Consider the following 26,900-nt stretch of genomic DNA (forward strand, 5'->3'; position numbering starts at 1 on the left):
GAACAAGGGTCTGGCATTTTGCACAGTGTCAGTCACTGGCTGAACATCATCGCTGAAGGGAGGGCGTAATCATCTCTGCATTTCCAGAAAAGGCAGCTTCTGTCACTCTGGAGGAGGGTTCAGCTCACAGCACCTGGGGGATGGATGTACTGGCCTGGTAATGGCAGCCTGGACACTGGCAAACACCTCTCTCCTCTCTAGGATGGAGACTATGATTGATAGATTGAATCCGGCCCAATTATAAAGTCTAGTGCTCACATAAGGCAGAACTCCTAGACTCCAGTCAGATTTTATCAGCCTAATCTTATTTCTTTTTCTTCTAGCGACAGTATTCCCCTTTATCTGCAAATGGCTTCTTCCAGTGGGAACTGCTAAATTGTTTCTTCAACATTCCCCATCCCCCTCTCTCCACTCTCTACCTTCTACCACCACTCTGGCCGTAAATGACTAGCTAAAGAATTGACCAAAAAGGAGGGAGGGACATTGGTAGGTGGAAGGCAGAAGCGTGGCTTTCAGTGGTTCCAAAACTAGGCAATATATGTTTTTCTTGTCAGTGACAGTCTGGTGTATCACAGTATCAGAATGGGTGAGTCAGAGGCTTGTCCAGTCTCCTTTGGGGACATCTGCCCTGTTCTGGTTCAGGCTGTGGAGTGTGTGGCTTTTTAATCCAAAAATATGCTCCTCCATACAACCCACTGAATGATACAGGTAGTAGAGAATCTGGCTGATATTTTACATATGGTCTTCTCAGTTTTAGTTTCCATGTTAGTCTTTTTGTTTATCTTCCGGAGAACTTTAAAGAGAAATTGGAGGGAATCTTAAAACTATCAGGAATGGCTAGTCTTCTGCCAAGTTAATTCAGAAGAGTTTTTAAATTGCCGGGGGGTGGGTGGGTGTTGAGGGAATATATGCACATTCGAGAATTTCTTTGGAGACCTCTTATAAATTGATGTCTTTTTACTAAAGGCTTCCTGTCTAAAGCAGATAGTCTTATTTCTATATATACTTTAGAAATAAATGATAAATATGCAGTTTCAAAAGTAATAAATGAAAAGCACTGAGGCTTTTCCACCTGAAGCCTTAAAAATATTCAGGAGACAAGGGGCTTAATAGAGCCTGAGATGACAGAGAAGCATAAAAATTCAAGAAGGACTGCAGTGGTCAAGTGCTTATGTTTTTAATTCAAATCCGCATTCTACCGCTGAACATCTGCGACTTTGGATAAGGTACTTTCTCTTTCCAAGCCTCAGTTTCTTCAACTGTGTAATGGGAATGACACTTCTTTCCTCCCTGAGGCAGCTTGGTGGTGGTGAGGGCCAGGCATGTCTATCCTGAAGGCTCTAGAGTCAGGATGCCTGATTTTCAGTATTGGCTTCACCAAGCACTAGCTGTATGACCTTTGGCACATTAGCCCCTCTATGCCTCAGTTTTCTTTCCTAAAAATCAGCATAATAAGAGTACTTATCTTCCAGGGGTTGATTTGAGGATAGAATTAGTTAATACCACTCAGATGCTTAGAAGAATATTTGAAACATAGTAAGCAGTAAAACAACATTGGCTACTAATTTGTTAGGTATCATTACTTTTTAATTAAATAATGTATGTAAAGAAAATAGTAAGTGTTCAATAAAATCTATAACAAGGATTTGTTTATTTCATAGCAAAGGGTATATTCTAGGTAAACACCAACTAAGTTTTCACAATTTGATGTCATCATCATTTAGAGCAAATGAATCTCATATCACATGACAAGGTAATGGAGGCCTTATATATGAAATATTGACAGCTCTCTTTATTTTTGTATTGTTAGTACAGTGCATCTTCTTTCTTCATTTGTTTAAAGGAATATAAAATATTCTCTTAGCATGGCAACACTGAAAATAAAACAGTCACTAAGAAACAGGCTTTAATAAAATTAGCCCTCCTGTCCAAGAATGATAAGGAAGGGAAGAAGGAAAGAAGGAAGGAGGGAGGGGAGGGAGGGGAGGGAGAGAGGTGAAGGAGGGAAGGAAGGAAAGCATGAAGAAAAGAAGAGGGAGGAGGGGGAGGGGGAACTATCAGATTGAATAAATAAGACATAAAAATAAATAAAATGGTTTCATAAAAATATTATCAATATGTAGCCCAGAAACTGAAGCCTAGATATTATCCCCAATTGATCTTAGAAATTAGTCAACACTGATTCAATGCTACCCTAGGGTCAAAGGGTATTAGAACATCATCTCCTTTCCAGGCAAATACACAATTAAGTTTTTCTTTTTGGAAAACTCATGACTTAAAGCAGGGGTCCTCAACCCCTGGGCTGTGGACTAGTACCAGTCCAGGCTACATTCCATTAGGAATCGGGCCCCACAGCAATAGATGAGCAGTGGACCAGCAAGCAAAGCTTTATCTGTGTTTGCAGCCGCTCCCCAGCGCTAGCATCACCTCCTCAGCTCCATCTCAGATCGTCAGGCAGTAGATTCTCAGAGGAGCACTGGTCCCTGGTGCCGAAAAGGTTGGGGACCACTGAATTAAAGTAAGGCCTTGAAATCCATTTACAAAGATAATGCAGACACTTTGACATTAAGTGTTGAAATGTGTCTTCAAGATAATGATAATGATCCAGGTGTTTCTCCTGTAATGTGATATGTGTTTCCTTAGAAGACTTTGTGCTCTGCAAAACAATGTACTAAAGTAACAGTTTATGGAGGAATAAGGTTGGAGCAGTCCGCTCAAAACTATGCAACTTTGGAACCAAAGCAGTATAAAAACAAAAATCGGTTCCTGGAACAGTAACCTCAAGAGCCCCAATAGGCAGCTCAGAGAGTCTAGAAAATGCCACAGCAGAACAAAAGAGAGACAGTGCTGGCAACATTTACATTAGAGCAGAGCTACCGGGGGCTTCGGGGCTTTGGGCTTCGACAGTGCGGGTGGAGGAGGCTGTTGGCGGCTGTGAAAGTGGGCACAGGGGGCTCCACTTCCATGGGGAAAGTGCCCCAGCGGCCAGTGACATTTATTTTCTTAAAAATACAGTTTACAGGTTCCTAGTGCTAGTGCGGCAATCAAGCTGAGTTTTCTTTTTCCTTTTCTGCTGAAGGTTATAATTCAATTGCTTCTGTAACAGTGCCCCTTGCCTAGAAAAAGATCATGAACCAATGCAATTTCCTGGTTCTACAAAGCTCATTTCCTATTGATCAACTGCATGTGACTTAATTTGCATCGTACGTTATATAATGTGACCAAAGTGATGTTAAAAAATTTTATACATTTTTAAAAAAATTACAAAGTGACTTACTAAGAAAAATGTTGCTTTTGACTACCTGACAGAGAGTTATAAGTTGAATTAAAGTGTTGGGGATCTTGGCGAGAACTGGGTAATAAGCAGGAGAGAGGTAGATGGAGCTAAAATAATAATAGCATTTAATACTTAGATAATACCTAATACATTCCTGGCACGTTCTAAGTGCTTTTTATGGATTAATTCAGTTAACCCTCACAGCAATTTTTATAAGGTAGGTTTCTATCACCTCACTTTTACAGATGAGGAAACTGAGGCATAGAAAGATTAAATGACTTGCCCAGAGTCACATAAGTGGTAAATGGGGATTTGAACCCAAGCCTTCTGCTCCGGAGGCTGCACAGGTATCTGCTGTGCGGCCTAGTCTTTCCAGCTGTATGTAGTCTCTCAGTGAACCACTGCATCAGGCAGATAAAGCTCCCCCACCCCATACAGAGACATGAGCTAAGAGGGAGCAGCTGAGAGACAGTTTTTTGTGACCTGAAGTGGAGAGGAAGGGAGAGCATGTCGGACAGACACACAGCTTCCCTGGTGCAGTAGTTCTGTGCTGTCATCTCCTCCTTCTTCACAGATGCCAGCCCCTTATGCCTTTTCTTTTCTTATGCTTTTTCGTGCTTTCATACCATCCCTGGCTCTGGGGAGGAAGAGAGAGTAGTGTTGTTTTGATTAAAAAAAACAAAAACAAAACAAAAAAACAGTAGATACTGGAAGAACGGTCTGTTCTCTAATACACAAAGGGATCTCTAAGGATCTTTGGGAATCCCCAAATCTATCATTAGCATTTTCTCAGTTTCCTTCTCTTCTGGAGAGGTCGCAGAGCAGGGGGGCATGAAATGGAATAAATAAACTGAAATAGGAGAAAGGACTGTGGAAGAGAGAGAGAGAGGCCAGTAGTGCCGAGTTTGACCAGCTTGGGATTCCAGCGGGAAGGGAGGGAGCTTCCAAGGAGCGAGCAGCAGCAGGTTAGCGTCCTGGCCTTGGCTCCAGTGACTGGCTGAGGAGCCTGAGCAACTAAGTGGCCTGGGAGACTTTAGACTTAGCATCTATGGGTCTCTGTTTGCTCCTTTTGCCCTCAGCCTGTTTCCAGCTGTTTCCAACTTCAAAAGGATTAAAGGATTGTGACTCACTGAGAAGTTAGAGAGTAGGAGGGTATTTATGGCTGATCCCAAGGCTTAAGAGTCAGAGAAGGAAGGAAACCTTGATCCCAAGAAACAGGTGGGTACAGTGGAAATCAAAGCAATGGGACAAACCCCGTAAGTCTTGGGAAAAAAAAGAATTTAGTAACCCAAGGCCAAGAAGCAGCTCAGGGAACAGCCATTTGGAGGCCAAGTCCCTATAGCGACCCCACTCCATCCTGGAGAGGGGTTGGCCCCTCCTCTAGGAACTGTTCACTAGGTCCTGGGAGCAAGCAGTCCCTGTGTCCATCACATGAGAATTATGGAGAGACTGAGGACCCCTACAGTGTTTGCTGAGAGAACAGAGATTCTGGAATCCTGTGTCAGAAATGGAAGGCATTTCCCAAAAGAAACATTAGGGTGTGTAAACACAAATAATGTAACAAAGTAGAAATTTTCAGAGTACCACTGTTAGCTCAATTCAGTGAAATGATAAGGCATGTAAGAAAGAGAAAAGATGTAATAGAAAAGACTGGAACTCAGATTTATTAGAGGTGATTTTTAAAACACCAGGGATGATGTTTGGCCGCGAATCCAGGACTGGTGCTCAGGAGGTCCACGCTGTTAGGTTTGGAGATGGAGACAGAAGAACCGGCCATGGTCAAAGATGGGAGATGAGCATTTCGGTAATGGGAGTCAGCAGAGGGGTGGGATTTAGGTCTGTATCTCCCCAGTTGCATCCCCCTGATCACGAGCATGGGACTCACCTGGTGTGCTAGTTCAAAGGGCAGACCGCTGGGCTCCTCCTCAGACCTACCAACCCAGGACTTCTGGTGGCAGGACCCAAGAATCTGCATTTTAACGAACATTCTAAAATTTTAACATTCTTCTATATATTAGTATTGAAGAACCACTGGTTTCATTTTTATTATTTATTATCTAGAAATTTGGGTGCTTGGATGATAAATGAGAACAGGTCATAGTTTTATAATTAAACAAACCTCGTTAGGACAGCAAAGTCCCTCACAAACCTAATCGCTATTTTTTTGCATAGTAATTAGGCAAAAATGTGAATGTTTCCCCAAATGATTGCAATTCATGTTACTTCAAAACATTTCCATCCTAGCATTTCTGCAGTCAGCAGGTGAGAGAGAGGCATGAGCTGGAAGGGTATAATAAGGACACAGCGGAAGAACACCAGTTCTGACTAGCATGGGATCTGAGAGGGCAGGGGTGCTGTTTCCTACAGCTGAGATACTGGAAGAACAAGAAGCCATAACTAATCTCTTCCCTTCCTGGATAGAAGGTGGAGCCAGCCACCAGTCTTGGCTTTGCTGTCCCAGGTGAGGGACCTCTTAAAGCCCAGCTCTCCGATTCCTTCCCAGAAGCCCAGCACGCTCATCGCTAAACTTCCGGGGGCCCTGCTCCTCCCTTCCTATGGCCTGCCTGGAGTGGGAAGGATGCTGGGCTTAGCCATCAGCAGCACTACAGCACTTCCAGCAGTGCAGGAAGATTCACATCCTAGGACAGTCCAGACCTCCCGTTTTGCTGATGAGAAATGAGGCTCTGAGAATTGAAATGACTTCCTTGAGAGCATAGGACTCATTTATGGCAGCTCTGCACCTTGAACTTGGGTTTCCCGACTCCTAACACACTGTTCCTTCTTTTCCATCATGTGCCTGAGTTGCTTTAGCTCTGGCTGGGCAGGAGGTGAGCAGGTGACTCAGAAATTGTACACCAGGCACAACTGGGCCTGTGAGTAGCCTCCTGCTCTCCCCCTGCCCAGCCCGCATCACCAGATCTTTTGTCCTAGAGATCACCTCATTTTACTGGCATATTTAAATCGCAAGTCACTTAGAATCAGTATCGGCAGCAGGATCTTAAGCATTTGCAAAAGCAACATGGAATATCTCTTACTCTCCATTTGAGTGGTTATGGAAGATCATTTTTTTGACTCTCATTTGTTATTTTCTAGCAAATATTCTTACCCACTGTGGCCAAAGGGACCAAAATTAAATTCCAACATTGCTTGCTGAGGTAATGTAGCTTGGAAATAAAGCAAGGTTCTGGGGACAGATGTTACTGCACTCAGTCCTGCCTGGTTTGATTTCTATGTGATTAGGTCATTAGCAAGCTCTGGGAAGTTCCTGGGAGATTAGACTTGGTCTCCGCCCATGAGGACTGTTTTCAGGGAAGTTTGTGGGTTGTACTGGAGTGTCCTCAAGTCTATCAGAACCTTTACACTTAAGAATGGACATGCCCCATAAGAGTCTGAGAGGTTTGAGGAAAAATAAGCAAAACCCTTGTTACTTCTCCATTCGGTTGCCAAACAGCACAGGAAAGCAGGAGGGCATATGTTTTTAAAAGTCACATCTGTTCTTCTCTATAGGTGACCTTCATTTCAGCAAGACTAAGTGGATGCGAAGATGTCTAAACCGGTCCTTTACAAGAGTTTATCCTCAGCCTGGAAAACTCCCAGCGACATCACATGAGTATGCTTAGCTCCTGTCAAGTGATACTCAATTGCTCTATAGGGGAAAGGGAGGCCTTCGAGTGCCCACGGTCCCAGCCAAGAATGAGCAATTTGGCAAGTTTACCAGGGCGGACTGCTAGATAATTCTTCTGAAAGTTGTCCCGGAATGGTGAAAGCTTTGACTCTAAAGACCTTATCCAAGAAAACCCCCGAGGTTCCATACCGTCATGAACTCTACATTTTTCTTTTTGGAGCAGATAAATGATCCTGTCAAGAACAGACCCCATGGTAGCAAGGAGAAGAGAACGACATTTTTAGTAGGAATTCAGTCATCACTTCACTCTTCTGCAAGAATGAAGGGGAAAAAGGTGTTAGTGGCATATAACCAAATATAATAGCTTTAGCTATGTGAAACTCTTTATACATCTTGGAATTTTTGAAGCTGAAGTTGTCTATGCCAAGATACACTTGGGCAGTACAACCTGAGAAAACAGAAAGTTTTAAATAAAGCATTCTGACATCTTTTTCTAATGACACATGCAATTTTGTAATCTACCAAGCTTACATCTTTCCTTCCAGCTTGAGAGAGTGCAACACCATAGGTATCTGGCCCCAAACCAGGAAAAAAAGTTGGGCTTGGCCTCACCCCTAGATTCTCTGTGGCAGCTGATCCAAGAGGCCTAGACACAGACCAGGAATTAACACATCACCCCTTAAACTTAGAGGTTTAGGGGACCTGTTCCCATTCTCTTGGTTTCTAAATATAATTATGTGCACAGACTTGGGCTGGGAATGAGCAATGCTGATGTGAAATCATTCTGGACTCAAATGAAGGTGAGATGAGCTCGTCCTCGTACTTCAGAAGTTACCCAGGAAACCCAAGTTCATCCTTCTATAGGCTGATCACAGTAAGAACTTCATGTTACCTATGAGAGGCAAACACAAAATTAATATGATTTTCTGCAGTATAAACATTCTAATTAAATATCTGAATTTATTTTTCAGAAGAAAGAGAGCAGAACATATATTTCAGTCATAGAAATAACCATACTTTTGGCTTGTATTGAAGACCGTTGGTCTCTCAAGCTCTGTTTGAAATTCACAACATGGGAATTTACAGAATTTTCATAAAAGCAATTGAAATTACAGCGTCTCTCTGAACTCCCAGGGTGCACTTCTATTAACAAAAGATGTTTTGCTTTACTCACACCTGCTCAGTTCTCCATGGGGGCTCAAGCGATACACATTCCAATAGAGCAGCGTCAATAAAATCGAATAAAAATTAAGTTCCAAGGAATGGAATGGAGATATTAACATGCAAAGTGCATTTGAAAAGGAACTGAGCTCTTGGAACTGGCTTTTTTCGTAGAAAATTGTTGCAGGAAAATAGATTTTTTTCAACCATAAATCATACAATTTTAATTTTGTTGAATTCACTATCTGACAACTTGAACACATCTTCCCTCTGTTTCTGTGTGTGCACATGGGTGTTTGAGGGGAGGGAAAGAAACAGGGGTGGGAATGTTTAGGATAGGTAGGAGAAGGGGTTAAAAGAGCCAGCAAAATAAGAATTTCTTTTTTCTCGTTGCTCATTACTGGAAAGAATTAGGGAGCTTTCACAAAGTCTGCCTAAATTAATGTGTTTATACTCATCAGATCATGGTCTTAAGAAAAGAAAACTCTTGTTTTCTTTACTCTAAATCCATGAAATCCCAATTCTCTTAAGAAGCCTTCTGTCTATGGGGAGATAAGGTTGGAGCTGAATTCCCTCTAATGGTCAACGCATCTGTATTTATAGACAATATTGATCTTTCTAGGGTTTTGTTGTTGTTGTCCTGAGAGGCACAAAACAGCCTCTATGCAGAGTGTTACATTACTAGTTGCACACACACCCACACACCCGGCCCTGCTCCATGCACACAAACTCACGTGGATCATATTGAATTACAAGTAAAAGGCAAGGTCCTTTGCCTTTAAAGAGATTGCTTGTTTTGGGGAATGGGAAGATGACAAATACACGAGTGACAGGACAATTTTATTTGTGAGAGGGAAAAGTTCCTCGTCATTTACAATTTTCTGGCTGCTTTAGAAGGAGGAAGGATCCTTAAGAGGCCCCTTTGCAGAGTGAAGTGATGAGTGTGAGGATGGCGGGCTGGGAGCTTCTGGAGAAGACAGGTAGCTCTGCAAGGGAAAAAGGACCCACTGGATGGCAGGGAGATTCTGGATGCAGGACAGGCTGGCTCAGAGCCGTGAAGGGGAAAGAAAGAGAACAAAGCGAGGCTCCCATGGCTGAAGAGAAGCTCGGAGGGAACAGGATGTGCAATGGAGACTTTTAATGACTTTTCCTTTTTTAATGAATTCACTACTGGGACATCCCTACTAAGCACCTGCTGTGTGACCAGCTCTGTACTAGATCCTGGAGATAAGGCAGACACTGACCCTCAAGCATCTTCAGTGAAGTACCCACTTCCCCGTGGAGCAGATTTTCCTCTTGGAGAAGGTAGGAAAGAGCTCGGAGAATTCACCAACGCTGGCACTGGGTGAGAACAGGGATGCTGCCAGGGAAGACAGCCACACCTGCCTTACTCATATTTCAGACAGTGGTGGGGGGAGTCGTTAAAGGAGGAAAAAAAAAAAACCACTGTGTTGGCTCTTATTTGTCATAACTGACTTGGTGACCAAGAATTGTAAGCATCTAAAAGTAGGAAAAACATGCATAGCTGCTCAGGAATGTGGAGAGAAGGGAATCGTTTGCTTTGGATTGGCTTAGTCACTTCTCAGTGTGGCGAGGTGGTTTTATTTAGTTAGCTTGTTCTTTCACCTTGGTCTGGAACAGTCTTCAGAGTTTAAACCTCCAGAGCAGGTTTTGGATGGAGATATCCCAACAGACTGGTATGTTGGAATGCGTTGTGAGGTGTGCGGTAATTTCTTACTAACTGTAAAGTTCCGAAAGTGTGCAAGTGAAGCCACTGTGATTTCTTCAATGAATATTGTGAAAATTTAGATACCTAAAAACAGCTCCCCCCACCACCAAAGTCCCAATCTTCTCCATGGCTGTGACACATATTCATGTTTACATATACATGGGTGTTCCCAGATTGGTAGCTGTCATGCCACTCCTTTCTGTCCTATTCAAGAAGGAAATGCAAGTGAACGACAGTGATATTATTATAGGCCTTATTATTCCTTACGGCTAATTCTGGGCTCAGTGGAAAGAGTACTGTGGTTGATGGATGTCTGCTATGGATATGGAAAGGGGTGTGGCAGTACATTGTCACGTATCTGCCATTTCTAAGATAATTTCTATGAGTTCTCTGATGGTGTATCTCTTTAGTTTGCTTTATGTTGTAGTCATCTGTGTTGTAGTCATCTATAAGGTTGTAGCTTACCTAGTTTTGATTCACTCACATCACCTAGACTAGTCAAATCTTGCACTGAAGGACACTCAATAGATATTATTAAAATTCTGTTGACTCTATGTAGTCTAGTCTAGCTGAGTGCTCCTGATCTGTGTGCTCTCTTAACCATTATTGTCATGAAAGTTACGCCCATGGCAACCTGTGTCCATATAATACTCAATATAGAATAGGTACACAAAATATTTTTCTCATTAATTGTACCAATAAAATACAATAATTTTCAATCAATAGTAAAACTGCATTCAACCAGAAATTTCAGGGAGTACAATGCGACTGATTTTTTTTGAGCCAATGTTTTCAGGAACTCATCGAGCATACATGTCGACTTTCCTGACTTGGTGAACACACCCAAAAGGACAAAATGGCAACTGTGGGAGCATCTCGTAGTCCTCATTCTAAAGATCATTTGGATGGGGAAGGTTGGGTCAAAACTATATGAACTCAGGGCAGGAACGAAAAGTTGCTCTAAAAAACTAAAATAAAAAACCCCAGCTCTCACAGCATTTTGTTGATTGTGACTTCTTTATGAAAGGACCAGGTAAAGGGGGGAAAAAATCTAATAATTGAGGGTTCTGGTAAGCTAGGAATAGATAATTCCAGGTTTTTCTATATCTAATTGCCCAAACATGGATAAGAGGTTAGAACCCTGAAACTATCAAACATTTGATATACTCTTTTTTGGCTTGCAGGTACTAAGCTTGGGTTAATTTATTTAAAAAGCTCACTTCCCGGTATTTCTGGTTCCTTAATACTTAAGTCTTTTAGCATTTGAAAACAGTCAGTAATCACCTTGAATAAGACAGAACCACCTGTCCAATAAATTTACCCCTGGCTTGAAGAATCCTATAAAGCAAGCAAATAAATAAAAATCATTGCTATTGTAAGACATTTGAATAAAATTCTTCTTTTGAGAGGTAGCATAATGCAAGGGGTGGAAGCATGGAAGTTTTTTGGAGCTAGACTACCTAAGTTTAAATTCCAGCTCCAACATTAATAAGCTGTGACCTTGCGCAAGTATTTAACCTCTGTGATTCACTTTCCTCATTTGCAAAAGAGAACAATGTTCAGAAAATCTTGCACGTTCTGGTACGTGGACAGGATGCCTGGAAAGTCATACAAGGCATAGCTGAAACACCTAGTCATCTGATATGAAGTCATTAAAAGTATCTTTATGTTGCCCTTTTTTAATCAACCAACTGCAATTACTTTCTCTCTGAATATTGGATTGACTCCTGTCACATACAGCTCTACTTTGTAGCACTGCTCTTTAATTATATATGAATGAGGTCTGGTTCTTACCACGTGCACACCTGGTAAGAACCAGGTGTACACATATATACATGGCCTTTCTAGCTGTATGATCCATGTTTATGTTCTCGTTGATGACCAATTCTAAAGTCTTAATGTCAGCCAGTTCTTTAAAGTGGCTAAAAACTACTTATTGCAGGAGGAAAGGTGATGGGGGTCTGGGGTCCATTCCTGGAGGCAGAATGAACCTGGAAAGCAGGCACTGTGGCATGAGAACAGGCAGAGGTTCAGAGCAGCCATGAAGCAATGTGATAAGGAGGTAAGTGAACAGTGAAGCTAAGGAAGGAAGCCAGAGGTTAGCCTGATGGAAACAGTATCGGACCATAGGTCAGGGGGCAGGAAACAGGTCTAGGGCCATGACCTGGGACAATCAGGACCAGGTGGAGAAGGGAAGTGGCCAGCAAGATGGACTGAGGCAAATATTTCAGGATGCAGCCTGGGAGCACAAAGAGGATACCTGGCGTCCTTTGAATAGGTGACAACAACGCGATGTGGGAATAGGCCTTCTAGCTTAAAGGCTTTGCAAATGACCTTGCTTCAGGTCTTGTGAGGTGCAGTATTTATACCATTTCCTAATCTGACTTAGTGGGGAATTCCTATTTCTTCATACACTTCACACAGACCTTTTCAAGTGTGAGATTGAAATGAGCTGGCCTGGAACTTAAACACCAACTCTTTCCCTTCTCCAGGTCTTCATACCTCCACTGAGGATGCCTCTGGGGACAAAACTCCTTTAAAATAAAATTCTGTTCATAAGTTATGTCAGCAACACTGGCGAGCATCACATAGCTGAATGACTAAAGTGCATCGCGAGGGTGTGGTGACAGAAAGCCGAAGCTACACAGGCCAGACTCAAACAATCCAGGGTCTTTATTCTTGTTCTTGTCCCTTTCTGCTCTCTGTGGTCAGCATCACTCTGCTTTCTAAATCACTCATCTTCTGAGTAGTCTTAGCAACAGCTACACCCATGTAATGAGTTTTAGTATGTGCCAACTCCTTTACAGACAACAGGTGATTTAATCCTGGAGACAACCCCAAGGGTAGGCATTATTATTATCATCTCCATTTTAGGACAAGGAAACCGAGACCCCTAAAAATTCGATAACTTGCACAAGGTCACTTAACTGTCAACTGGCAGACTTGGGAATTAAATCCATCTGAGTCCATCTGACACCAGGGCCCAGGTTTTTTACCACTCTGCTGAGGTTCTAATAAGAATGAATTACAACTACTGATGGATTAATTACACCCAGTGAACATAAGTTTTAGGCAAGATGTTACTACTCTCGGGATTTATGTTTTAAGATATTTTATCTTCAATTGTGGTACAAAAGTTTGAGTCCCAAATTAAAAGGACTGGAGACAGCAGGAAGGAGAGGGCTCAGTGATGGAGTGGGTGAAATTGTACAAGGCCAGGTGTGCTTCAGTTGGCTTGATAATTCTCCTACTGTGGCTGGAGTGGGTGCCGCAAATGTTGGCAGGCTCTGTCCCACCTCTTCTGGAGAGATCTGGGAGAGGGACGAGCTCAGGGCTGCCCGGGCTCCCCGCCAAACCTATTTTCAGAACCTACATACATGTGGCCAACTTTCTTATCAACTTGCCCTGTGGCTTAGAACCCCCTGAGACCTAAGACAGACACGTGCTTGGATGCTTTTCCTCTTGTTGTCCATCCTCTGTCCTCCCCCTGAACCTTTCCCCTTCCTCTGACCTTTTCCTCATCTGGCCCACGTGATTCTGCTGATAATAACAGCAAACACACATTTTATTGACTCTCCAAAACTCTACGTATCTCGACTCATTCGATTCTATTTTCCTGAGCATTTTAGAATATTTGTCTAAATAATCCTCTCTTTGCTCTCATTCTAAAGTACATTCTTAGGTTCCTTATATTACTTCTTACTTCTGATAACAATGTTTTGACAACAAAATGTGTCACTAGAATGCACCCTTTTGTCAGCAGAGGTACAGTGTTTCACTCCCTTCTAAATTTTTCTGTCACCCCTGCTTTGCCCCTCCACCTTCCCACTCACCTCCCAAGCACCCTGCTCAGTTGCATTTGAAGTATTTTCCAAGCCTTTCCGGGTGCTTGCCTGTGAATTCACTTCTATTTTCTCTCACTACCCTTTTCCCCTCTCTACCACATATTTGCAAAATTGTAACTGTCCCTCAAATTGGTTCCAAATGTTGCTTCTTCTATTTATTTGTCTTTAAGGAGTAGGGTCATCAGCCCTGCAACCCAGCACTGGCCACAGACATGGTCTCTACTCCTCTGCTGTTAACTAACTTGTAAATTGGGAATGAACATAAAACAGTGATCGTTGCACCCCACACCCCATCACTCCCCTCACACTGAGGAAGGTCTGTGGGCCACATTGAGGCCACTTGTCATCTTTTCCCCTTCCTTTCCATCCCCTTTTAGAAAAGAAAAGCATTCAACAGAAATCCATGTACATTGCAGGGCCAAAGGACAAAACAAATATCTTTACAACACACCATAAGTCACCATGAAATGTGTGCCATCATTTCCATGGTTTTGATAAATATGAGGTGTGCTTAAATTAGAGATCATAAATTTGGGAGCTGAGAGGAGATGGCTTGGATTTAATAGAACAAACTGCTATATGAAATCTGTCTTCTTAAAGTTAATTAAAGGAAGTGGAAATGGTCATCTATTAACAGAATCTAGGCCTCCAAGGACTAGTTTGTGAATATAAATATACGTACACTTTTGTACATGCATGTGGGCATTGTGTATGTAGATAATAATGTGTGTCTGTATTTAAAACTTCCGATTTAAATCGTGAGAACCAAAAGGATTTTTTTCTGATTTGTGAATATATTCATACAAAGAACATTATAAAGATATAAAATCAAATAATATTTCATTGTATGGTTAATGCATACCATTATTGTAAAGAATAAAATTTTACACAATTTTTTCTGTGTCAAAAACTGTTAGACTCACACACACCGAATACGCATATTTCCACATGTTATGTATTCCACCCTGCTCTGGACAATCAACACAGGACATTATTTTAAAAGGTCACTCTCTAAAGACATTAAGGAATCCTGTACAGACTTCTGTTTTCCATATCATTGGTATCTTAAAAATTTAAACATAATGAGATTGTATTCTTAATATCAAAAATTAAAAGAAAGGATATAAACTCAAAGGCAGTGATAGTTACTTATGTTGTCGCAAACACTTTGGAAAAAGTTAAGTCCGCTTTTGCAGACAGTCTGTCATGAGTTTTGTATTTACATTAAACTTTTTATTCTTTATCTTCAAGTTCACCAACCGAATGGGTCCCACAGGCACTACTTACTTCTATGGCTTTAGGAGAGCTGGGGCCCTTAATCCAAGACTTGGGTAGGCTTCCTCTGTAGAGGGTCTTAGAGAGCTGAGCCTTTGGGGTGCGTGAGCTCAGAGAACAATGAAAGGTGAAGAGAGAAGGGAAAAAGAAGAAGATTCTTTAACTGAGTTGCCTAAACCAAAAAGATGGCTTTTAAACCATACCCGAAAGTTAGCAAATCAAATCACCATACACTAGTCTAGAGTGTTAGCAGTAGTGTTAACATGGGTCTTACTTGATATAAGCTGGGTAGAGCAGGTGTTTGTCTGTTTATCTGTTTATAAAATCAGGACGGGAAAGCTTTGAGGAGCAAAGGCATTGTGTTGAATTGTCTGTGGATGTGGTAGGCTTTAACCTCCTATGGGCTAGCAGCATTTTCACATGCCGGTGGTGGCAGCACAAACTGAAACTGGTTTAAAAAGCACTTTGGCAATACATAGTAAGAATCATAACACTTTTCATCTGTCCTTTGACACAGAGATTGGTCTTCTGAAAATTTATCCTAAGGGAATGAAAGAGCAAATGCGCAATTTTCATTGCATCATTATTTTCAAAAGCAAAATCTTGGCCATAAACTGGAAAGTTCCACAATAAGGAGATGGTAAAGTAAATCAGGTTCAGTGACTGTATGAGATATGACACAGCCATTGAAAATGTAGCTGTGTAGTAACACACAAAACAAAGCTGAAGGCATGGGTTGGTTATTAAGCTATCAGCCCCCATCTTGGAACCTACAATGCCCTGTGGTACTAAAGCTGGAATTCTGCAAACTCACTTTTGTCTTTGCCTGCTGACTCCCTATCAGACTCCACAACAGCGGGCATTAAAGGGAGACTGAAGGCAGAAGTGGGGAGAAGAGACAGGCCCCTTCCTGTGCATCTCCTGTCTTGTCAGTTCCTCTCACTACAGAGCTTCACTTTGGATGGGGGCAACTGATTTTACCAGTAGTTGGTTCCAGTCTCCAGCTTTGCACCCACACCCAGAAGCCACTTCATCACCCCTCACTCAGCACTAGCCCTCATGGTGTCCCCTCCCTGAGGGCTGAAGCCTTCTCCCCCAAGCTTCTAGTTCTCATGCCTGGACCTTTTCCCTCTGTCCCCCAGCCCTAGTGGTAGCAGCTGCTTCTCACACTTATTATGCCTGTTTTATTTCAGGGTCTTTTTTTCATGCGTTTTCAGTCCTCCAGTACCTCTTTAACCAATTTCTTATATTAAATTCTCTCTGTTAAACAGTGTTGTTTTTACTTTCCTGACGGGCTAAAAAAAAAAAAAAAAAATCAAGAAATAAAATTGTATGTATATGAGTATAACCATATGGCACTATGTTAAAACACATGTATAAGGAAAACTATTGGAAGGAAATTTACCAAAATCTTGATAGAGGTTGTATTAGAGAGTTAGTCTTATGAGAGATCTTTTTTCCTCATTCATCCCTACTTTCTGTATTTTTTTGTAATGTGCTTACATTACTTTCATAGTAAAAATATACGTTTATATGTTTAAAAAGGGATAATTAGATTTCCAATAAAAGAGCATGGGCCTGTAAAACCGGATGAATTATAACTGTGATTGCAAATGTAGTCACAATTCCACTGGGGGTATCTTGAAAAAGAGGGTCAGCACAGGAAGACTAGAGGGAAGCAAGTGATGTCACAGCTCCTCGAGTGGGAAAATGGTTTGATTCAGAAATAAACTGAGAAGGTCGATGTGACTTTCTAGAAAATTCTACAACAGCTTATTACACAGATGACTCAAGAACACTAGGAGAAAGCCTGGGTTTACCGAGACGAAATTATGCCAAATTTACTTCATTTCCTTTTTTGTTGGGTTATTAGATGGATCAATCATGTATTCATTTATTTGTCCGATTGATTCATACGACAAACATTTATCACATAACTACTGTGTTCTAGGAACTATCTTGATAATGAAAATAGAAAGACAAGCTTCAAGTAAGAGAGACAGATACACAATATTTAGACGCTATCAATATGTGTCCTAGGAAACAAATCATTGTAACTTAAGCTTTTAATTTTATTCAATAATATGCAAAACAGACATCTGTACTTCATACCCGAGACTCACACATAACTACCCCACCCACCCCACTCTGGTGGGGGATGAATTACAGGGACTGGGGATGACAAGGGCGAGGGTTTGGGATAAGGCAGGTATTGGCGTGGGTGGGAGTAAGGACAGGTTCAGGGGTGGGGTGGGTTGGAGTTAGGCACCATCTGGCAGCGAACACACATAAAAACCAGGCAGCATATGTTTTTCACACTTGCTCATCATGGCAGGGACCATCAATCATTCTAAATAAGGTGTCTGCTCATTCTCTTGATTTTACATGTATCTTGAGTGGTTCACATATCAAATTCTCTCAATTCTCCCTTAAAGTTGCGGTGGTCAAATGCATTTACTTTCTAGTAATAAACAGATTTAGCTGTTTAGTAATGGAACTCACTTCATTTTCCATAGGGACATGTCTGCTTTTTTTGGTATTCTTTCTAATTTGGTTGTTCTTGTTGATACATAGGACATCAGAGTGAGAGGGGATAAACAAATTTTATGTAAAATAAATTTCTGGTTTATGGGGTTGTTTTTGTTTTTGTTTTTTGTCTTTTGGGTTTTTTGTTTTTTTTTTTGGTTTTTTTTGGTACTCTCTAATGTATGCATACATCTTGGTCAATATTCTAAAACTCCATTATAATGATGGTTGGGAGGATAACACTCTTAGAGGTTAACCCAGATATAGATGTTAATAAATAAAGCTTTATACTTTTTCTCCCTCTGATGATAAAGAGATTATCCTCATAAAAATTACAAGCCACTTGGAAATGAATAAAGTAAAAAGTGAAAGTTTCCCACAATTAGCAGTGGAGATGGAATAAGGAAGAACTGAACAGCTGAACATGATGTTGGTAATTAATATTGATATTACTTTTTGACGTGGTTAAGTTGATAGGGATAGATCAAAACGCTTTGCTCCAGGGCAAGCAAGATCCCCAAACAAATCTTTGTAAACACAATGTGGTAAAAACTAGTGGAGGATCAAGAAGAAAGCAGTGAGCATCAGGGCAGAGTTGGAGAGGAACGTTGGGAGGACTTGAGACCGAAGGCTGGTGCTAAGTCATGGCTCCATGTCATCATCCTTAGCACTAAACAACAAAACAACAACCAATATTTCAAAACATATAAAGCGGGCTATTAAAGTGTATGTAATATAAGAAGGGAAAGAGAAAGTAAGTTATGAACAGGAGCAAGAGACGTAGGGTAGGAAAAATAAGATTAACTCATGAAAAGTTTGGTCCAAAATCAATATTTGTTGAAATAATATATGAAAATATTTGTAGAAGTACCTATGCATTTGCTGAAAATGGACCGCAGTTTGGTTCCAAGTTTTCAGGCACACACTCCCAAAAAGCTAATTCTGATCACATTGTCAATTAGTTTCTTAATTTACTTAATTAATTACTTAATTGCTTAAATATACAAACCATTTGCCCAAGTAAAGCACAACTCTTTCTGGTGTGGAAACTAGAGAGAACTTTTTTCCCATGAGTCTTCATAAAAAAGGTACTAAAATAGTGACGTGTCCCAGTGCTATTTTATAGCAAAAAAGGCAAAACGTCTTATGAAGATGTTTCTTTTATCAGCCGTCAAGGGGGCTGGAGTCGAAATACTATCACCCAATTCAATAAAAGAAACTCTATGAGAATAAAAGTCATGTGCCTGGGGAAATTTTCCATTCATTCATTTCTTAAAACAAATTTGTATAAAGATATTGCTCTGTTCGAGGCTATGGCAGCTATGGGAATATACTGCTTGGATGTCCTGCTGAGGAGAGGCCTAACTGCCTCCTTTCTGGGTTCACCACCATTTTCACACCAAGGCCACCATCCCCGCCAGCTGTTCCCGATCCCCACCAATGACAGAGCATAGTAGAGATGAGGATCCCAACTTTTTCCTGTAGGGTGAGAGAATTTTGGCTCCAGGATCTCCTGTGGGCTTGGCCAGAACTCTTAGAACTGTGCTGGGGTCTGAGATTCTTTCAACCTAATCTTCCTTCCTTCCTTTTCTCCTTTCCTAGGGGTCAGACCTGCATTGTGGTCTAATGGTTCTGCTTAACTCCTGCCTTTCCCCCTTTGTCCTCCACTGGTATTTTTTCCAATAAATCTTGACGTCTGCTTTTCCAAGAAGCTATAACCCATCCACTGAGGATCCAAGTTACCAGGACAGCCAGGGATCCTGTTCCTATGGCATTGACATTCTAGAGGAAAAAGGCAGACCATAAACGAGGCGACAAATGCGTGACCGAGATAGTTCCCAGACAGTAATGACTCCTCTGGAGAAGACAAAACAAGGTATGTGCTGGAGAACAAGGAGGAACTTTAGACTGGATGGTCAGGCACGGCCTCATTTATTAAGCTCATACGTATCTACATGTCAGAGGCATGTGTGAGGGAGGCACAGGGGGAAAAAAACGGGTTTGGGTGTTTAAGGACTGAAGGTGTGTGGGGGAGTGGAGAGAGGGAGCTGAATAGTATAAGGGGATGTGACCTCGGCACTGTGGACAGGGGCTGGGTGAGTGGGTCCTGGAGAGGAGTTCATATTTTATGCTAAGTGTGATGGGAAATAAAAAGCATAGGTCTAATTTTAGGAGTCTTACAGACCTCCTAAAACTTATCCAACTTATTTATTTGATATACAATCAAATTATAAGTGGAAATGTGTACATTTTAGGCAATTTTCCATAATTATTACTTTTGAAAATGTGCTACATCTTTACCGTAAAGAGAAGTGCCAAGTATACAGAAAAATACAAAAAAGAAGGTAAAATTATACAAAAGCTCACTACTTAGAAATGACTGTTGACAACATTTGGATGAATATTCCTCATGTTTATGCATTTCATACTGATACAAATAGATACAAGTACATACTGTTATATATACTACACATATGTATTTTTACTTTTACTATACATGTGTCTTTTTTTTTTTTTTTTTTTTGAACCTCTGGAATTGGGCTGCATCTTACAATCCATGGTGTCTGGCCAGACAGTGGCCATTGCTGGCAAATTTACAAAAACATCAAAACACACAGAATGGGTGTTAATGGCTTAGGAGAAACAGTTTTAGAGGAAGTAATATGGGAGGTGCTTTGTTGGAAATGAATCTGAAATGCTTTATCGGTATTCCTGAAGCAGGAGTCCAGAGTTGGCCAATAACTGCAAAGCCGGTTTAGGAGCCCAATGGCTTTATTCCCTTTTACGTAGTCTTAAGAAATTCAACATCCAAACACTCTCATGATATCGTAAAAATACAGGAACATTGATGACTCTGAGTTCAGAAGACTTGGACTCTAAATATGAAGGAGTTTCAGAAACATAAATTTATTATACTTCTATTTTTCTTTCATGCATGCACAAGAGCTATATAGTATAAAAATATACCTAAGTCTGAAAGAACTTACAAGTAAAAATTAAAAATTCTAGGTAACAAGAAATCACTGTGTTATTTAATTGAAAGCATTTATTCTTTCTTAGAATCACAAAATAATGATGGATCTTAAAAATGATAGTATCTCAGATTTGATAAAATGTAATAGACTTTCCCTCTTCCATTTGAAGGTTGCTTCATATTCCAGTGTGTGTTATAGTCCATAATTTATGTGACCGGCCCTCTATCAATGGACATTTGGGTCCTTTTAATTTTTCACTATTAGAAACAGTGCTGTAGCTAATATTCTTGTGCATACATCTTTTCACACTTGTGTGAATTTCTCTTTAGGATAATAAACTGAAATTTTGATTAGTGTAAAGTTGCAGGGATTTTGAAATAATACATCTTGACTGCTTATACCCGGAATGCCACCATTCCAGGACTCCAGGAAAGGGCCAAGAATTTTAACAGTCAGCGAGCTGGGGCAGGGCTGGCAATCTCTTGTGAAAACCGAGGAGGCTCATGGAGGCCTGCCCTGCCTGGAAGCCAGTCCACCTCTTTTTGGAGTATACTAAAGAGAGAAACTGTGGGCAGTGAAAGATCGACTGACTGCTCTTTCGTTCATTCGTTCATTCATTCATTCATTCATTCCATAAAGCTCATCTGTGCCGACTACTGTGCTAAGTGCTAAGGGACAAGATAGTAATTGTCCCTGCACTGTGAGAGATGACGAAGCCATTTAAGAACTTTGAACTTTATCCCCCAATATATTTTATTTTGTTTTTTAACACCCAAAAGCCTTAACATAAGAGACTTTAAGCAGAGCAATGTCACAGTCAGATTGATTGTGTTTGTCTGAGTGAAAATGCTTGACATTTGATGAAGCTGAACAGGTGGCAGGAAGGGAAGCCACCCCTGGGACCCATCTGTGTGAAGGCAGGGAAGCTTCTCCAAGTGTTACATTTAGTCTCAGCTTTTGACTCAACTATGCTGTACAGGAAAAGGTTGCCGAGACCTAGTTAGAAAACAGACGTGGGAGGTGAGGAGTTCCTCCTTTTCTTGGAATCCATCAAGTTTGGGTGCAGCTGATATGGGTTTGTACAGCTTCTAGAAATAGGAGCCTCATGGCCAGTGGGATTGAACTGCCACGATGTCCCTTGCATTCTTTCTCTGGCAACTCGGCCTCCCGACCCCTTGTCCTTGTTCTTTTGTGTATGCTGTTCCCTTTGCCTGGACAACTCTTCTTCCTTTTGGTCTGGCTAACACAGACTGACCTTAAGTCTCAGCTGCAATGTCACTAACTCTGAGAATCCATCTCTTAGCCTAGGTCAGGTGCTGTTGCTATGTGCTTCCATGGCAAAGGACGTCCCCTATCATCATTTATTTAGCACACTTTGAAAACTTGCTTGAAGGGCCACCATCCATATTGTTGGACAGGTCACGACTTAGAGTGGGCACCATTTATGTCAGTCTATGTGAATAATGTCTCTGCTTAACGTTTTCTTATTAAAGAGACAAATCTATCCTTATTAATGCACATAATGGTGAGATGTAACCTTCCCACTTGGAATTTTCATACCTAAATTTTCTAAGCAATGCGTTTATAGTTAGATTTAAATTAGTAAGATCCTTAGCGGCATCTTCCCATTTTTGTTTTACGTGCTGCTGCATTAACATGGCCAGATAGATTTCTCCCATTTCCTAAAAACCTTTATCAAACCACTCACTGGAAGGACAAGTCTTGCCATTGCAGGGACTGAGCTAAGACCAATTTTAAAGGTGCAGCAGTCTGCTGACAGAGGATGAGAAGAGAAAGTCCTCCCTTGAGGTAGTCAAAGGATAGTCAGAGAGCAAAAGCCCCACCCAACATTACAGACTCCGGTCTCAGTGCCCGAGGGCAAATGACCACTTTCCAAGCATCTGGCTCAGTATAAAATAAAGGCTATCTTTTTTTTGGTCTGTTGTCCTGGTCACTGGAGTTGAACAGAGACAAATCATCTCCCACGTTTCTTCTCTCGGAGCTTCTGTATATACATAAGTTTAGATCAATTTTCCATTTTGATGAACACAACCATCTAATATAATAAAACCCCAAAATAATCTCATCTCGTACACGGCTCCAGGCAGGATTCGGTGCCAGCCTCCACATTCAGTCCCCAGAGATCCCCAAAGACAAATGAGATATAGAAACAGAAAAGATATTGTTCCCCTTAAAAGGGCAATATAAGGATTCAGAAAAATTATATTTTTGCTTCCTCCTGTGACTCAAGCGAGCTACTTTCATAATTTAAAGAAAACAAAATAAAACAAAACCCTATGTGTGGAATGCCTGTGGAGAAATGGAGAAAAGCATGAGTTAAAACAAACTTCAAGTTGGGCTCACATTAGTTCGAAGAAAGTGGCAAAATTATCCATGGTCATGTTTAGATGACAGTTGGAAATGTGGGACTATGATTTGCTGGCTGTGAGTCCCAGAAAATGGATTTGTTAGCTTAAGGAAGAGTAGGAGAAACAGTATAGAAACAAATAAATTCTTGGAGGTTTTCATTCATTGCTATTCACCTCCCTGGCTGTATAATAACCAGAACTAAACCCTTCCTAGTCAATTCATGTCTTCAAGGACCCAATCAATAGATAATAAAAAGTGTCCATCCATTTGAAAACTAAAAGGAATAAACTGCAACTAAGAAACACAATGATAAATCTCTGGTAGAAAACATGCTAAAGATGTGTGTATAAATATGTTATTATTTACTATAGAATTGAGGAATGTTTTCTTCCATCTGAAACTAAATTTTGCGATTTAATACAACTTACTGTGATGAAAAGGCTATTGATTCAATAAGAAAGTTACATCTTTGCAACATTAATCATCTTAAACTCATGGTTCCTCCAGAGGGATAATCCCCACTTTGCTTTCCATTTGTATTATCTTTAACAGGAAACAAATGACTTTGCTAAAGTTGTATCCTCACTAATATTGTTAAGATGAAACTTAGAAATATGATGGGCTTAATGACTTCCCCATGGGCGCCATAATCACCAGTGTAAATGATGGCATTTGCTTTGAGTGCGGTGAAAACTACATTAATGAAAATAACTAGGCTGAAGTGTACCTGAGGATGATGAAATTCAAGAAAAAAGCCTTATTTGTGTGCAGCTTGTATAATTGAAAGGTTCTGACATTCACCACCGTAACAATGACAGACTTAATTCAAGAATTTCACATAACAGTGTAGCATGTTGAGAAAAATGAATAATCCTTACTCTTTTAGACACCCAGATATGCATTAAACACCTTTATTAAGGCTCTTAAATCTAAAACTATTTGAAATGATTAATCGAGTCTTTGCTCTGGCAAAAGCTATGCCGTAAGAGGAATTCTTCATGTATTTTCAACATTCTTTGTTTGTAGTGAAATATGCATTCACTACATAGTTCAGTATTTTCCTTTTCTTCCTACAGCAGAGATGACAAACAAGTGGCACCAAGTCCTGGTCCTTCTTCCATGACAGGCATCACTAGTCAATCTCGGCCTACTTTCTTGATGAACCCAGGCCAGCTTTCTTGAATAACACATCAGTGAGCTGCCAGCGCATCAGTGATGAGGTGAAAACAATTTGCGATTCCTGTCCCCAAAAGTACCTCTCCACACTTGGTTTAAAAGGTTAGCTACTTTCCATACATTCGACTCTATAAAATTCCTTTCTGTTACTGTCAAAAATATGTTTCTCAGTAGGCCATTGTGAAACCAGGTTTGATTGAAACATAACACCACCAATCTTTAAATGCACACATGAGGAAGATAAACTTTGATAAAATGGTCAGCCTACTAATTTATAAAAACCTGAGGGATATTTTTTGTACGATGGGGTAAACCAATCAGTGCCATAAGTTGTATTGCTCTGTGAAATATTAGTATCTGAGAGAACATTGGTTCATCACATTTTAACACTACACTTTTGCCACTGTGGCAGCTGTCATAACATCACAGACCTTCAAAACCAGTCTTATCCAGCAACCTGTTTGTCTATTTTAACCTAAAATGTGAAGTAACCTCAATAAACAGGTAAATTGTATCAGCAAAAAGCATAGCTTTCAGTGCCATGCTTTGTTATAACTTTATCCTCAAGCCCATTCCCAACAGTCTTCCCTGGATGAGGGTGACTTCCAGCCCGAAGCCATTCATCGGCCTCAAATGCTGTGGTCATTCTTTCTGCCCATCAGAACGGTTGAATCACAAGACCAAAGTAACCGAAAGCTTACTCAGGAGTCAGAGAAATAAACCCAAACATGGCTGGAAGATTTCTTAGCCTTTCCTTTCATTCTCAACTTGGGGACCATTTGCTTCTTTTGATGTGGGAGAAGTTGACAGGCAAGGAGTCTACTAGCACTGTTTGCCCCAAGAGGCCTGCCAGGGGGACCTGCTGCTCACTGTCTCTGCTGCACCATTTTCTCCTCGCTATCTCTTCTCCTTTGAATCCCAGGAAGCAAACAAAACAGACATGGGAGATAGGATATGTTAACTTAAGAAAAGGACTTGTTGTAAGACGGAAAGCCAAAAACTACCATATATGCTCAATGTAAGCCAATTCTTTAATGTGAAAACAAAACACAAACCTTCTCTCCATTTGCAGTCAGCTTGGGAGCTAAGTGTTTGGCTGTTGAATTCTCTTTTCTCTGCTTCACCTGAGGGTAGAGTCCCCGCCTCCAGCCCCAGTTATGCTGTACAAACAGCCATCAGGCCTAAGGAATTGCACCTGGGTGAAGGAACACAAAATGGGGTTCGATCCATCCATTCATGACATTGGGGGACCTGGCAGGATATGGCATGTTTTCTTATCAGTAAGACGATAAGGTCTGGGTACAGTGCGTAATGACACTCAGATTCCACTGGCAGAGACTTGCCTTCTGCCTCAGCCTCTCCTTCCTCTCCTTCTCTTCCAGGAGAAGCTGGTGACCCGACTAAATAAGCATCTCTCCTGCTCCCACCCCGCCTCTCCTGTCCCTAATTCATGGTGATGATGAGCTGGAACAGGAGCCACCAGAAGTGAAACATTGGCTCGATCTCTCAGCATCTAATATCCAATATAATCACAATATATAGTACAATGGCTAATAAAGCACTGAACATAATTTATTATACTAAAATATACATGCGTGCATTTAAAATAAGTGCCTGGGATTACATTTTGCTGAATTCCAATTTTAAACTCAGCATTGAATTTATGTTTTTTTTTGTTCTGGGTAATGACTGCATTAGCAAGACACGAATACTTTGATTCGTACTAATCTGTTTCTCTCAGGTGAAAATATTACTTTAAATTATTTCTCTCAAACTCACCCAGTCATCGGCACACATAATTTTAACAGGGTTAATTCTAATTAGCTCGATTTTAGGGAAAGATTTTTTGTGGCTTTGTAAGTCCTTTATTTTTTCTAAGAGCTCATTTTAAATTAAATTCATCTTTGTATACCTTTGCTATTAAAGTCTCCTCAGGTTGGTACAGGTAAGACCATCAAACTGATTGCTGACATCTAGAATATGGTCGTTCTTTTCATTTCCCCTAAGTTTTTCAGCACGTTCGTTCAGTAATATTTCCCAGCTGGTAAGGGACCCAGCTTCTGGAAGAGGAAAAAGCAAGAAACACAGCCTAGCTCCCCAGCTGCACGTTATTACGTTATTCCCAATTCACAGGAAATGAACAATCATTTAGTCTTGACAGGTACATCCAGAAACTCACTGTCTTCGTTTTCAACCTGAAAAACAAGCAGGGCCAGCAGAAGTTAAGCATTAGTCTTAAAGTATGCTTCATATTTTTTTGCCAACATTATGAGGATATCTTGTGAAAGCTTTTGAAAACACTCTGGGAAAATGCTGCCAACAGACTTAGAAACCTGGGAGGAAAAAATAATCATCTGAAATACTTTCTGTTCACGAAGATATGTAACTTAGTGGTCCCTTGTGAGCTGGTGAAGTTTAGACATATGTGACAGTAATTGGGGTGTAACCCAAATGGCTTTTTTAGTAGATGATTAGACTTAACACAAAACAAAGTTGTCATCAGTAAATGCTCCTGCAACTCAGTTCTAGAATGAACGAAAAGCAATTACAAATATGCTAGGAGTGGTTTTTTTCCCTTTCATCTTGATGGCTTTGTCCCTCGATGGAAAACACTTCCATTTTCTGAACATAGTTTTCCAAAGTAGAAATACTATCAACAGAGAATAATACTCCCATTTGGCTTGCAGGTTAAAATTCACAAAGCACTTCCAGAGATGTTCTTTTCCCCTCTCCACCTCTCCTCTGGTCATGGAGGCTGGCCTCCATCTTACAGACGACAAAATAGAGACACGAGGGCGGCTTCGCGGGCTGGCTAGAGTCACATTTCCTAAGTGGGAACGCCTGAACAGACAGCTGGTCCCCTGGCTCCTAGGCCAATGCTGTTTAGTCTAACTAGCTGAGGATTTTCAAACATTTACTTCAGCTTAAATCACTTGGCCCC

General features: G+C 40.9%; 2 long non-coding RNA genes across 3 annotated transcripts; one reads left to right on the top strand and one right to left on the bottom strand.

The window, feature by feature from the left end:
* Positions 1-7,273: 7,273 nt before the first annotated feature.
* Positions 7,274-9,471, bottom strand: LOC120584113 (uncharacterized). Its single transcript, XR_005647967.1, has 2 exons — positions 9,308-9,471; positions 7,274-7,794 (listed from the first exon to the last, which is right to left on the bottom strand). It is a non-coding gene; the product is annotated as an uncharacterized LOC120584113 (long non-coding RNA).
* LOC120584114 (uncharacterized) lies at positions 8,741-24,079 on the top strand. Of its 2 annotated transcripts, none has more exons than XR_005647968.1 (3): positions 8,741-9,368; positions 19,041-19,314; positions 23,860-24,079. It is a non-coding gene; the product is annotated as an uncharacterized LOC120584114 (long non-coding RNA). The 2 variants fall into 2 exon arrangements; XR_005647969.1 differs by having other exon boundaries at positions 23,863-24,079.
* The last annotated feature ends 2,821 nt before the right edge of the window (positions 24,080-26,900 follow it).

Source organism: Pteropus medius, unplaced genomic scaffold, assembly GCF_902729225.1.
Source record: "Pteropus medius unplaced genomic scaffold, Ma_sr-lr_union100, whole genome shotgun sequence".
In the NCBI taxonomy this organism is placed as follows: domain Eukaryota; kingdom Metazoa; phylum Chordata; class Mammalia; order Chiroptera; family Pteropodidae; genus Pteropus; species Pteropus medius.